Here is a 12246-nt window from a genome sequence, read left to right on the forward strand (position 1 = left end):
AATCGACAGAAAAGTGACCGTTTATTTATTTATTTTTTTGTAATGGTCTTTTCTAGTTGTGACCGGGAACCTGGTACGGTTTTGCAAGTCTCCCGGACCTCCAGGGTTTAAAAGTGGTCCGTGTTTGGAAATACACTATAGTATTTCTAATTACACTACAGGTGACAAAATGGCCAAAAAATGGAACCCCTCGAAAGGCGAGTGTATTTTGTTGTCATTCATAAGTCTATGTCTGCATTTTTTTTTCTGTGTGACCCTGGTGTGGGTGTTGAAAGTTTCAATGTTTTTGTTTTGTTTTTGCCCGAGGAATCAAAGTTATTGAAGACTTCCCAGACTTGCTTGCATCCAAAATTAGGCCTGCAACTAAAACTTACTTTTTTCCTCATTTTTCAAAGAATGTTTCCTGCACTTCTTGGCACTTTTGGCCCCATAAAGCATAGCAAGTTGAAAAACTTGACATTTCTCACAGGTATGAACAAAATGACCAATAATACACCCAATGCAAAAGTGCATTATTTAACCCTAACCTGGCAAGTTTCCCAGGCCAAAAGAGGAGTGTAGCAGCAAATTCCAAAACTCATTCAAAAGTCTGAACAACAAAATGGTCCAATAAAGATGCCATTATGTTTTTTTTTTTTTTTTTTGCTGTTTATAATGGGTCCAGGAGCCCTGGTGTGGTTAAGAAAGGTTTCCTGGCCCAGAAGGGAGGTGGCATCAACAACTTTAAGAACTTGAGATTTCACGACAGTCTTGATAAACACAGACACACATGCACACAAATCAACACACTGGAAAAATGCCTCTTTTTTTTCCCCCCTCCCCACCATTTCTGCATTGGTCCAAGGGCCCTGGTGCGAGTATTTTAAGTTTCTCACCTCCTGGCCCAAAGAGTTGGCTGTGTTAGCAGATTCACTAAATTGTAATTTCTTGACAGGTCCAGACCAGACAAATTGGCCCAAAATCATCAACCCTCCAGGTGTGTCGACAGTTCCCTGGTGTTTCTGAAGGTTTCCCAGACTTTGGGCCCCGAAAAGGGGCAAAGTTGAAAAATTTACAGAATGGTAAAATGATCAACCTCTCTGAAAAAAAGTTACTAATTTTTTTCAATTTCTGGATTCGTCTGGGATCTCTGGCATGGATGTGGAAGGCTTCCTAGACTTCCTGGGCCCAAAATTAAAATTCCCCAAAATGTTCATTTCATGACAAGCAAAAATCCTCAAAACTGGGGCAGCATGGCTCAGTGGTAGAGTGGTCAACTCCGATCTGTGAGATTGTGGGTTCGATCCTCACCCCTGGTGACCATGTCGAAGTGTCCTTGAACCCTGATTTGCTCCCAATGGACCTGGAAGTGCCCTGCATGGCAGCAGTCGGCCATTAGTGTGTGAATGTATGTGTGAATGGGTGAATGTGAGGCACTGTAAAGCGCCCTGGGCACCATATGGTGTAGCTAAAGCGCCATATAAAAAGCAGTCCACTTACCAAAACCCCTTTACACAGGTGAGTCCATGGTTCCTTGGTGTGACTGTGGAAGGTTTCCCGGACCTCGGGCTCAAAAAGGATGAGAAAATGGAAAAGGGGTTTATTTACAATTGGGGTTTATTTAGCTTTGTGGATGCATCTAGGATCCCTGGTATGGATATGGGTTTTTGAAAACTCCTGGCCCAAAAACAGGAAATAGCAGCAAATAAAAAAACTTGGAGAGATTAGGACCTGACTAAATGGTTAAAAATACTCCTCCCTTGCAAATTGGAGTTCTCATTTTTGGGTCTCGAAACACTTGAGAAGTTGAGACAAAAAAAAACTTCCAACACCAGCCTTAATTTTTTTGTTGCTTCACTGAAATATTGGTGACATTAAAGGATCTTATGTCTGTTTCCAGTATCAGAGATTTTCACTTCTGGTAGAATAGGATCTAAATTGCATTTAATTGGGATAATCCCTAAGCTTCCCACAGCTGCCCCTCGACCAAGGGTCTGTAAGTGACAGGAAGTAGCGAGCGTGAATTCCTGGCTGACAGGGATGTGAGTGAAATCAGGAGGGCAGCGCTTATCTGCTGCGTCCAACCGGACTCACTTCAAGCTGACAATAACTCCCCATCTGCGCTCCTTATCCGTCCAGAGCGCTGCTGCTTTTTTGTCCGCATTGAATAGTCCGTTTCATTCTTTCGACGACGCCTGCTGCAACGTGGCAACGTTAAAAAAAAAAAAGAAAAAAGAAAAAAAAAAAAGTCAATCGAAGGCAGTGCCCCTGTTTATACGTGGACAAAAGGGGGCTAAACCAGAGTCAGTTGATTTCCGCTTTGCAATTTTGATTGCTGACAAGCGAGGTTTTGTCATCGTAGCAACGATAGCCGATGAGAAGCAATCTCATTGTAAACATCGTGGCACTTGATTGTTGGCTGAAGGACGGTGGGACAAAGGAGCAGCAGGCGGGATTGGGCATGGCCAGGGCCCTCCCTGCAGTTCTCTACAGCAGTAATGACAGCCTAAGTGCCAACAGCAGGTGTCTTCCATTCAAGGCAGGCCAGGTTAATAAAGTTTACTCCCAGTGCCCCACACCACGACCACCACTACCACACACGCACACCTCAAGTCAATAAACAAGCGCTCGTTCACACACTAAAGCTAAATTCTCCTCCGCACTCCTGTGAGAGGCTCAGGTCTTCTCCCCTAGAAACAGACCCTAAAATTTTCCGAATTGGTAAGAACGTTTGCAAAATCTTCATTCTTCAGGTTTACTGCAGCCCTTATTTGGGGCCAGAGGTCTGGGAAAGTTTACACACAATTGCTGCAACTCAGAAAGGGCAAAAAAAATGCACTTTGGCAAAAGAACCTTTTTCGACCAAATTGGATTTTAGAGTTGGCGGCTTTTTTGGACGTTGCTGCCACAAACCCTTTTTGAGCTAAGTGGTCCGGGGACACCTTCCATACCCACAACAGAGACCCTGGACTCACTCATAATTTACAAAAAAACAAGAGGATTTTGTTTTGGCATCTGTTTTAGCATCTTCAAACTGAGAATTTTAGAAGTTCCTTCTAATGCCACGTGTTTATGCCAGGATGTCAGGAAAACCTTCCATAAGCACACCAGCAACAGTGGATGCACCTTTTTCTTAAAAAAAAAAAAAAAATCACATATTGTTTTGTCCATTTTATCAGGTTCAGACCTTTTACAAAATTATTCACATGGCTGCCACTGACCTTTTTTGGCCAAAGAAGTGCTGCAAATCTCCCACACCCCATTCCAGAGGTCCTGGAGTCACCCCAAAATGTCACTTTTTTCCCAATTTGTCTTGAACCGTTACAAAATTACAATGTTGTCAATGTGCACTTCTTCTTCTTCGTTTCGTATATTTCTGTGTTTACGCATCCTTAAAATTGTTGCCGGGCCACTCTAAAACCAGATCAAGTGGTGTGGTTCCATTAGAAGAGACACATGTGGTAACTTTCAAAATAAAATGGCAAGCCACAGTTACTCACGATCTTAAGAGCTTTGCCATGTCAGTCCAGATGTGGGAAGAGTCGTGTGGGCATGTGTGAGGGCTGCTTGGTGCAGATTCCATAGTGGGTTTGCCCTTCTTAACTGATGTTGTTAGGATTAGACCACCTGACAAGTTGTACCACTGAACCTTGAAGGTCACTCCATGAGAAATCACCAAAAAAAATCTGAAAATTTAAACCAAGAAGATGTTTATTGTAATGTACCTTTTGATGGTGATGGCACAAAACAATCTCAAATTTCATGTCGATCGGAGCACGGGTTTCAGAGCTACGGCCTGCCGAATTTTGACATTTTCCGCGGCGACTTTCCTTAGAACCCTTGTATCTCAAAATCTACTAGGTCAGTCTTCACAAAAAAAATTATGTGGTCCCCCTAATCTTGATTACAGTCTGCTGAAGCACGGGACAATGCACTGAACCAATTTGCTGAATGGCTGAGACGTAGCGCTTTCCATTGAACTTACGGGCTTGTTTACAAAGATGGAAGCCTCAGAGACTTGGATCGTACCAACATTTACCATAGAACGGCATCGACGTCGTACGTGACAGATTGCCATAACAACGAGCATGGCCAATGTGCCTCGGAGGCTTAAAATAAGATATGACAGCTTCCACATCAGAAGACTATCTGGGGATTTTCCCAAAACCACACCATGAAACTCCCTGTTGTTACAAGTTCCGATGCAAAATGCAGGCAGCGGCTCGAAGTCAACGGAGTGAAGTGGTGAGGAGGTCAGGGCTGTTGCACATGCAAAGCCGACTCACGTTCATGTGGTAGCAAAGTTCACGTCCCGTCCAGCCCTGCAATTATGTAGATATTTCCTTAACATTGACCAAAAGCTTTGGTGGCCAAACCCATATCTGAGCGTGTATGTCTGTGGACGGCAAATATTGAAAAGAGCTACATTTTACTTTTTTTTTTTTTTTTCTTTTTTCGGGTACAGACTCTCTGAAAAAGGGGTACAGTTGGACAACATATCTGACCCCTAAGGAGTTGGCTATGTCACTCTACCCCATGGACAATCATTTGCATCTTACATAAAAGAAGCAATTGTGGCAAATGTTTAGTTTCTAGAGTAACACCACAGTATTTATGATGGTGCAACCCAACACTACCAGAAACCAGGGTACAGTAGTAGATGCCGTCTACAACCATGTACCCAGTTTCAAAAGGTTAGCTAAGTAGTTTGAGAATCCTAGCCCAGTGACAAGGCATTGTACCCCTAAAGGCTGAACTTTTTGTTCCGTTCCCTTGATAGGAGCTGAGGATATTGAGGCCTAATGGGAACAATATGGCTGGTAATGAGAGACATGATGGAGGAGTTGACATGGATTACCAGCATTCCTCTTGATGGGTTTTATGGAAGAGGGAGTGGGAAAAAGAGAAAAGAATAGAGCTCCCTGGTTTATTTGATTTGAGGGGTTGTGGTCGTCCAGATGCAGGTTTCATCAGGGCTAAATATTTCCACCCTGTGTAAGAAAAAAGCCAGAAAGCAAACACAAGCCAGATTGTGGACGATCGTGGGTATTTGTTTACATGATGGCTTTGTGTGTGTGTGCGTGTGCGTGTGTGTTATCCGTTGTAAATAAATACCAATCCTAGCCACGTTGCATGTCATAGCAGGTGCTTCTGGAACAATTGTGCAACACTACGGTTAAAGATTTATTTTTTTACACGGTGGCAAAAAAAGCTCAATGCAGATCAATAAATTTGCTAACGACTAACCACTTTTCTAACACAGCTGTTTGAGAAGGGAATTTAGTAAGCTTTAAAGCTGTTATTTCACAAAGCTGCCATTTCCACTGTCAAGTGTTTAGGGCTGGTTTGGACATCTATTACTTATTAGTTTTCCTGAAATACTACACAGGGAAAGTCTCAAAAAAGGAAATGTGCGGTTTGTCATGCTGCTTAATGTGTGAATCAGTGAAAAGCCACAAGATGTCCAATGTGGCCAAATAAATAAATAGAAAGAACAGCATTAGTCAGAGAAAACCATTTCATTGTTCAGCCAAACTCCCTGAGGTTTTCCAATTCGCAATTCAACTAAATTCTGGTTGAGAATACGCTTCTGACTTCAGCAAACCGCACTGTGTACCCAGCTAGCATGCTAATAACAATCAACAGGCAGCTAGCTAAATACCTAGATTGAGATAGAGATATTGAGAACATTGCATCTGTAGCCTTGTGGAATACCACCTGCATATTATGATTAGGGAGTGCCTTGAAAATGACTACATTTATAAACTTCAGTAAATACTTTGATGCTCAGTAAAATCCTTGTTGTAATAGCTGCCATGTTTTCCCAAGCTCATCACCATCGTTTATCCTGCCCTTTTCTTCCATTGCCCCCCTCTCTCCTTCCTTGTTCTTCCTGCCCCACGGAGGCTGAGCCAGAGCACCTGCAAATGCTCACTTTGAAAGATGTTGCGGACTCAAGAATGTGTGCCGTAAACACACGAGAGTTCTATTTATAATAAATCAGGTTTATGGGCCTCTGATGGAGGTGATATCAGTGAAATTTATGCCGGGAGACCTCGCCGTCCAGAGTCAAACAGCTGCGAGATAGCACTACAAAACACCCACCTCCCCCAACATCCCAACACACACAGCCCCACTGACCACCCCCCAACCCTTCCCATCCTCTAGCCGATGGGTTTTGCCAATTAAACATAACTACCATGTGCACCCCTAAATGGGATTTTTTTTTTTTTTTGTTCAGGCTAATATTCGTTACCTTTAATAGAAAGGAACTTAAATCAGACAGGAGTACTGTTACTTGACAAAAAATTGACTCAAGTACTGGTATGAAGGTATTTCTCAAATAGTTACGTGAGTAGGATTTTTCAGTACTCAGTGAAAAAATTATCGGCAAGCTACATCTCGTGGATGGCTACGCCCTGGCGACCTCCGCTCTGTCAGAATCGAGACACAGTGCCGCGAATGCGGTGGTGCATGTGGTGTCTGGATGGATACTGTCCAGACTGATATAGAGCATGATAGGACATTTTTCGACACGGATCTGATAGCAAGTAAATACATATCGCTCATATAAATTTCCCCACAGAAGACTAGGCTAACGCCATTTTCATCATTTTGCAGGAGAGTGAGTTAAAGCTTTATGACTTGCAGGAACATCTGACAGATTTATGTCTTGATTTATATAACAGTGATGATTACTTTTGGATACTTGTTGTTACAGAAATTGTGGTTTTCTTCAGATATTAGCTCATTCCAAACATCCATCAAATCTATCAACATTTCGTGTAAAATGATAAATAGCATTCACTTGTACTAACGTGCACATAGCATAAGCACCACTTGCTACTATTTACTATGTTCTGAATGTTCTATCAATTTCCAAACCTCAAGCAGTAGGTGAAGTTTGGTTTCATAGGTGCGGCCATTCTTGAAAATTCATCATCATCATCATCATCATCACACTGGTATCAATCAATATCAATACCAATGTTGTAATCAGGACTGTCGATATCCGTTTCGATCCCACCACTAAGGTCAAGAAACCTAACATTCCTTCTATGTGGCATTAGCATTTTTCCTGATGGTTTCTTCTCACTGGACACAGGGCCGAATTTTGGCGCCGATGTCACGGACATGCATACATTGTACGGTTTCACCTTACAACCCACCCACCTCACTTCAACCCCACTATCCCTGCCCCCGATTCCCGTCATTCTATGATGAAAGGTGACCACCCGCTGTTATTTGGTTTTCAGCAGATGCAGCCAATATTAACAACGGCTGCTCGCGCTGCGCTCTTCCTCCCGAGCGACTAAAAGCACTGCAGAAACAAGCATAATGGAGCCCTGAAAATAAAGCGCGTAAACAGCGGAACGGCTGTCGGCTGATGTCATGCTTGTTCTGGGGAGGAGGTGAGGCAGCTTCTGTACGTGTTTGTTGTCCTTTTGGTCAGTCATATCCAGCTGAACTACCAGCTGACAATTTAGTTGGATTTCCTAAGAAAGTAACGCATTGAATTCACAAAATGCAAACATTTCCCTCAGGAGATGGTCGGAGTAAAGTGCCACAGTGGGGAGATCTTTGACTGCCAACATTTTATGAGCCACCAATCCAAGCCTCAATCCGTCTTGGGCTGGATTCCCACTACAGAGTTCAAGTAATACAATTCACCCAAGTGGTGCAACTAAGCCTTTCCATTCTCCTGAAACATAACCCATAAACATAAATGTGTACGATCTGTGATCCTAAACATAACCATAACCCCTAATTGTAAACCCAAAACCTTAAACCTACAGCAACTAGTTGCTAATCATAATCATAACCCGTTAACCTAACCTTTACCTTAACCATGCCAGATTCTATCCCTACACCCTAACCTGTAAACCGAACCCTAATCCCTAAACGGAACTAATCCTAACCGTGAACAATAACCCTGAAACAACCCCTTAATCCAAACCTGCAACCACTAAACCTAACCTATAGACCTAACATTAAACTCATCTGACCCCAAAATGCAACCCATAACCACTAATCCTAATTTGCAACCCCAAAACCTTACCCTCACCAGTAAATCTTAAAATAACTCCTCTCTCCCGGCTACTCCCATATTGGGAAATATTAAAGCTTGTTAGTGGGGACTACTTTAAAATTTGGACCTCACTCATCCCGTACTACAAAACAGAAACATCCTATTTGAGACGTTCCTAGGAGTGCTTGTAGAAGCTTTGGACCACCACGTATCAAAGTACAATCAAGCCTGTCTCCTGTAAATGGTCTTGTTGTTTTGTTGGTGGAGGAAATGGGAACACTGCATGTCAATCTATGCACACAAACTCTGTTCCATTCCCTATTTTACAATTTCTAAACACAGCTGCTACCAAAGACAGATGGGAATATGAGTAAAACCACTGTGTTGCCCTAGTTTCCTTGTTATTCCCTGCACCGATTCCCCTGCTGATCACGAAGCTCCCTGAGGGTAGGGCACAAGGTACTTGAGGGAAAACAGCAGCGCAAGGAAACACATTTTGGCAGCCGACCCAATGCCAACCAACGGCATGTTTGAGCGGTCGTCATGGCGAAGCGGAGGAGTCTCAGGGGTCTTCCTCGGAACGGAAGATGGTTACTCCGTGTGGAAGAAAAAAATCATGAGGAAGAACACCTTATTTATTTATTTTTTCCCCAACGGATAAACCAAACATTCCTCTCAGAAACAATTAAAAGTGAGCCAAACCAAAAACAACAATAAAGTGACATGTTTAACTACAAACCAAAAAAAAAAAAAAAACGCATGATTTTCGACACAACATCCAATGTGTTAACACGACCAATTGAGTAATTTTCTCCCAGAAAAAAATAAAGTGACACCGGATCCTGAATATCCATTTAGTGGTGCCATTTGCTCCGCTTAGCCTGGCCAGAAGCCTCTAGGGCCTTTGCTTGTGAGCAGGAATACACACAATCAGCCTTAAAGCCCTTTTTTCGGAATTGTTTGCTTATTTATTCGTTTCGCTGTCAGCGGAAAATTTGTGTCATGTCACAAATGGATCCCCCTGGGGCCGCACCGGCGAGCAGAGGGAAATGTGGCTCCAGTTAGCCAGATCTGTTTCCAGTTCCAAAAAACAAAAAAAGTCCAGCTGTCCTGCATTTTTGTGTAATGGATGTATTGGTTGCACAGGTAACATGACTCAGCATTTTTACGAGCTTCCCATCAGTTGGTCAAAGTCTGCGTTCTAAGACTGCTAAAGATACCTGGTTCTCTTTGTCCCCGTTATTATCGTTGTCAGGTAGCTACACAAAAATGTTTAACCAGTATTTGTGTCTGAATAGCTCAGTAGCAACCGAGCCTTACTTTCTAATTTATTTCCTTCTCTTATTGTTGCTAGGTCATGACTAACATCAGCGCCTTCCTGAAAAAGGCCCAGCAGAAGACGTGCTTCCTGTGGCTTCTGAGGAAGCACGGAAACAAGACAAGGGCGGGCAAAATCCTCACGGACTCTCAACACCTGGGTCACCACAGTAAAACCAGCAGACATTCCAATAGTTTCTGCCCTCTTGCAATCAATTCCCTAAACAGTTGATGCAAAATTCCACTTTGAACATTTTCCAGATCCCTGTATGACAGTATTACTGTATTTGTTGGTTTGTCATAGTTGTTTCCACAATACTAGTGTAGCTCAGTAACATGGCAATAGCCTGGCAATATTGTGAAGCATATCCATCTGGTACCTCTCCACGGTAATTTCGTTGGGAAAAGGCGGGAGATTCTGTACAATAATTCAAGCTGATTGGACGATGCGACATTGCACGTTTGTTTTAACCAATCATGGCCACGGGTGAAAATTTCATGTTCGTTCTTGTCGAAGGGGGGAAAAGCACAAACATCTTACCAGATAGAAATGCACGAAGCGCATCTCGCTGTTCAACCTTCAACAAGGAAACGGTGAGTAATTCTGCGAGAACAGGATTAATTGTAGCGTCCATTCGTCCATGTTAGGTTTGTTTGTTAGGTCCGGCATTGGCGCTGGCTTCCTGGTTTCGTCGCAGTTGTATATCCCGCCCCCAAACACAATGTCGCTCTGTGATTGGTCCGAACCACCAGTGGTTTGGAACGGCGGCTGTCTGCAGTATTCTCCAGGGTTGTGAAACGTGAGAATTCATCTTGCGAGAGCAAGGTTAGTAGCTCATACTACCAGAGACAAATTCCTTTTTACATACTTGGCCAATAAAATGATTGTCATTCTGATTGAAATTTAGTATAACAAGGGGCCTGTAAACTCCTCAGCTTTGCCAGGTTACTTTGACCGTGGCTCCATTCGTTAAAGGTGCAACCCAGAGGCGGCACATGCTTAAGCATTTTTCCATGTGTAAAACAGGGCAACACGTCGGATCAGCAACCGATCCTTAAAACCTGGGTGACAGCATTCCTGGATCTTTGAGGGGTGAGCTAATCAGACGTCCGCTGCCAAAATCTCAGGAAACGGCCCGCGGGGAGTTAAATCCCAAAATACGCCTTGAAGTATTACATCAGGCGTGAGTCACTGCTTTTACACCTTGTTGTCTTTATAATTTATTTCTGGTGAGGAAGAGGAGATTGTACTGAACAGACCTACAGACTTCAACCTTTGTGCTAACATGGTGAGCCTGCCTGCTAACTTTGCTGGCTAACATGCTAGCTTCACTAGCCTCTGTGTTCATGTGCTGCACATTAACTTTACTAATCTCCATGCTAACATGGTGGACACATGCTAACTTCGCAAAGAATCAACAAACTTCAATAGAGTCCGTGCAAACCTGCATGCTAATGTTGACAACTTCTGTGCTAGCCTCGCTAGCCTCTGTGCTAACATGGCAAACCTAGCTTAGCTTATCAGAGCCTGTGCTAACACCGGCTTCTGTTGTAACAAAACAAGGCTCCATGTTGATTTTGCTAGCTTGTGTGCAAAAATGGTGAACCCTTGTGATTTAACCTTAGTGCTAAATTTGCTCACCTCCATGTTACCCTCACTTTCCTTCAAGCTAATATGGAGAGCCTCCCTGCTAACTTCAAAAGCTATAGGCCGTCACTAGACATTTTAGTTTAGTCTCCTTTCAAACACACTCCCCCTCCTCACTCCCCCTTTGCCCACACAAGGGATGTTAGCATATTCCAACTGCTTGGAATTCCTGGCCCGCCGTCCCGCGAGCGCACACTGCGTTTTAAAACTTGTTGGGCCCTTTCAAGTTTTTATTTGAAAGTATGTAATTGCATTCTTGGCTGAATAACAGGTCTCTGGAGTGATTTACTCACCGTATTAAATGTCACGGTTGAAAAAAATACAGTACTGTCGACACTCGGACAGCATTTAAGAGTGGCGTTGATAATCCACTGAAATGCCGCTACATCTCCGGGGGGGGGGTGATAGAAATGTTATACACGGGTGGTGTGTTGAGAATTATAATCGATGTTCTGACTGCCGTGTAAAAATTTTGTGTTGATGTCTCTTTTTGCAGTTGATGATTTACTGCGTCAAGGCATTTGAATGGCTTTCCTTTCTCAAATGGTCTCACGATTCAGCCATTTATCATGTTTGTGTATTTTATTTTATTTTATTTTGTACCCTGGCTTCTGCCCACATTCCAAAACAATGCATGTTCAGTGAATTGTAGAATGGAAATTGTGGATCGATTTGAATGTGAGTTTGAAAGCTTGTTTGTCTATATGTGTCCTGCAAATGTGTCTGGTCACTATCCTGTCGAGGGTTAAATCACATAGTTGAAACCGAGTGAATGGCCTTTCTGAGGATGGATTATGTTCTGTCTGAAAGAATAGTATCGTCACGCTAGATTTTTGGCCAAATTTCTTGTCAAAAAAAATTGCCTAAATCTTTTTGGTGTAAAAAACTATACTATTTTGGTCTTGATTTTATAAGTCCACACTACAGCAAAATTGAGTCAAAAGAGGTTTATTCTCTTACAAGAGTTCAATTGATTTTTCACCTAGTCGATGAGTTGACTTTATACTCATCGATGTTCAACGTTTAAAGGATGACGTCAAGTCAAAAATTTCCTATACTAGTCTAATCACGGCATTTTTATTAATATTGCCTTTGTGAAAAATGAATGAAGCAGCAAAATGCACCGATTTTATCCACCTCGGCAGGCAGGCATTTTTATTTTTTGAGCAATTTTATTGAATAAATGCAAATCACAAACAGAGTCACATGTTGCGTTAATAAACAAGGAACACAAGAAGTAACGCTTTGGCTGCAATTATTGAATATTTTGTCT

At 42.7% G+C, this 12246-nt stretch overlaps 1 long non-coding RNA gene across 2 annotated transcripts in view; it reads right to left on the bottom strand.

The window, feature by feature from the left end:
• Positions 1 to 1487: 1487 nt before the first annotated feature.
• LOC144031996 (uncharacterized) overlaps positions 1488 to 12246 on the bottom strand; it is a 45210-nt gene continuing 34451 nt past the window's right edge. Inside the window, exons 5-6 of one of the 2 annotated variants that reach the window (XR_013287649.1) lie at positions 3480 to 3665; positions 1488 to 1548 (exon numbers count right to left, since the gene is read on the bottom strand). This is a non-coding gene — a long non-coding RNA (uncharacterized LOC144031996). Of the gene's footprint in view, positions 1549 to 3291; positions 3394 to 3479; positions 3666 to 12246 lie in introns of those variants that run through there. The other variant, XR_013287648.1, reaches the window with a different exon arrangement.

Source organism: Festucalex cinctus, chromosome 12 (assembly GCF_051991245.1).
Source record: "Festucalex cinctus isolate MCC-2025b chromosome 12, RoL_Fcin_1.0, whole genome shotgun sequence".
Classification (NCBI taxonomy): Eukaryota; Metazoa; Chordata; class Actinopteri; order Syngnathiformes; family Syngnathidae; genus Festucalex; species Festucalex cinctus.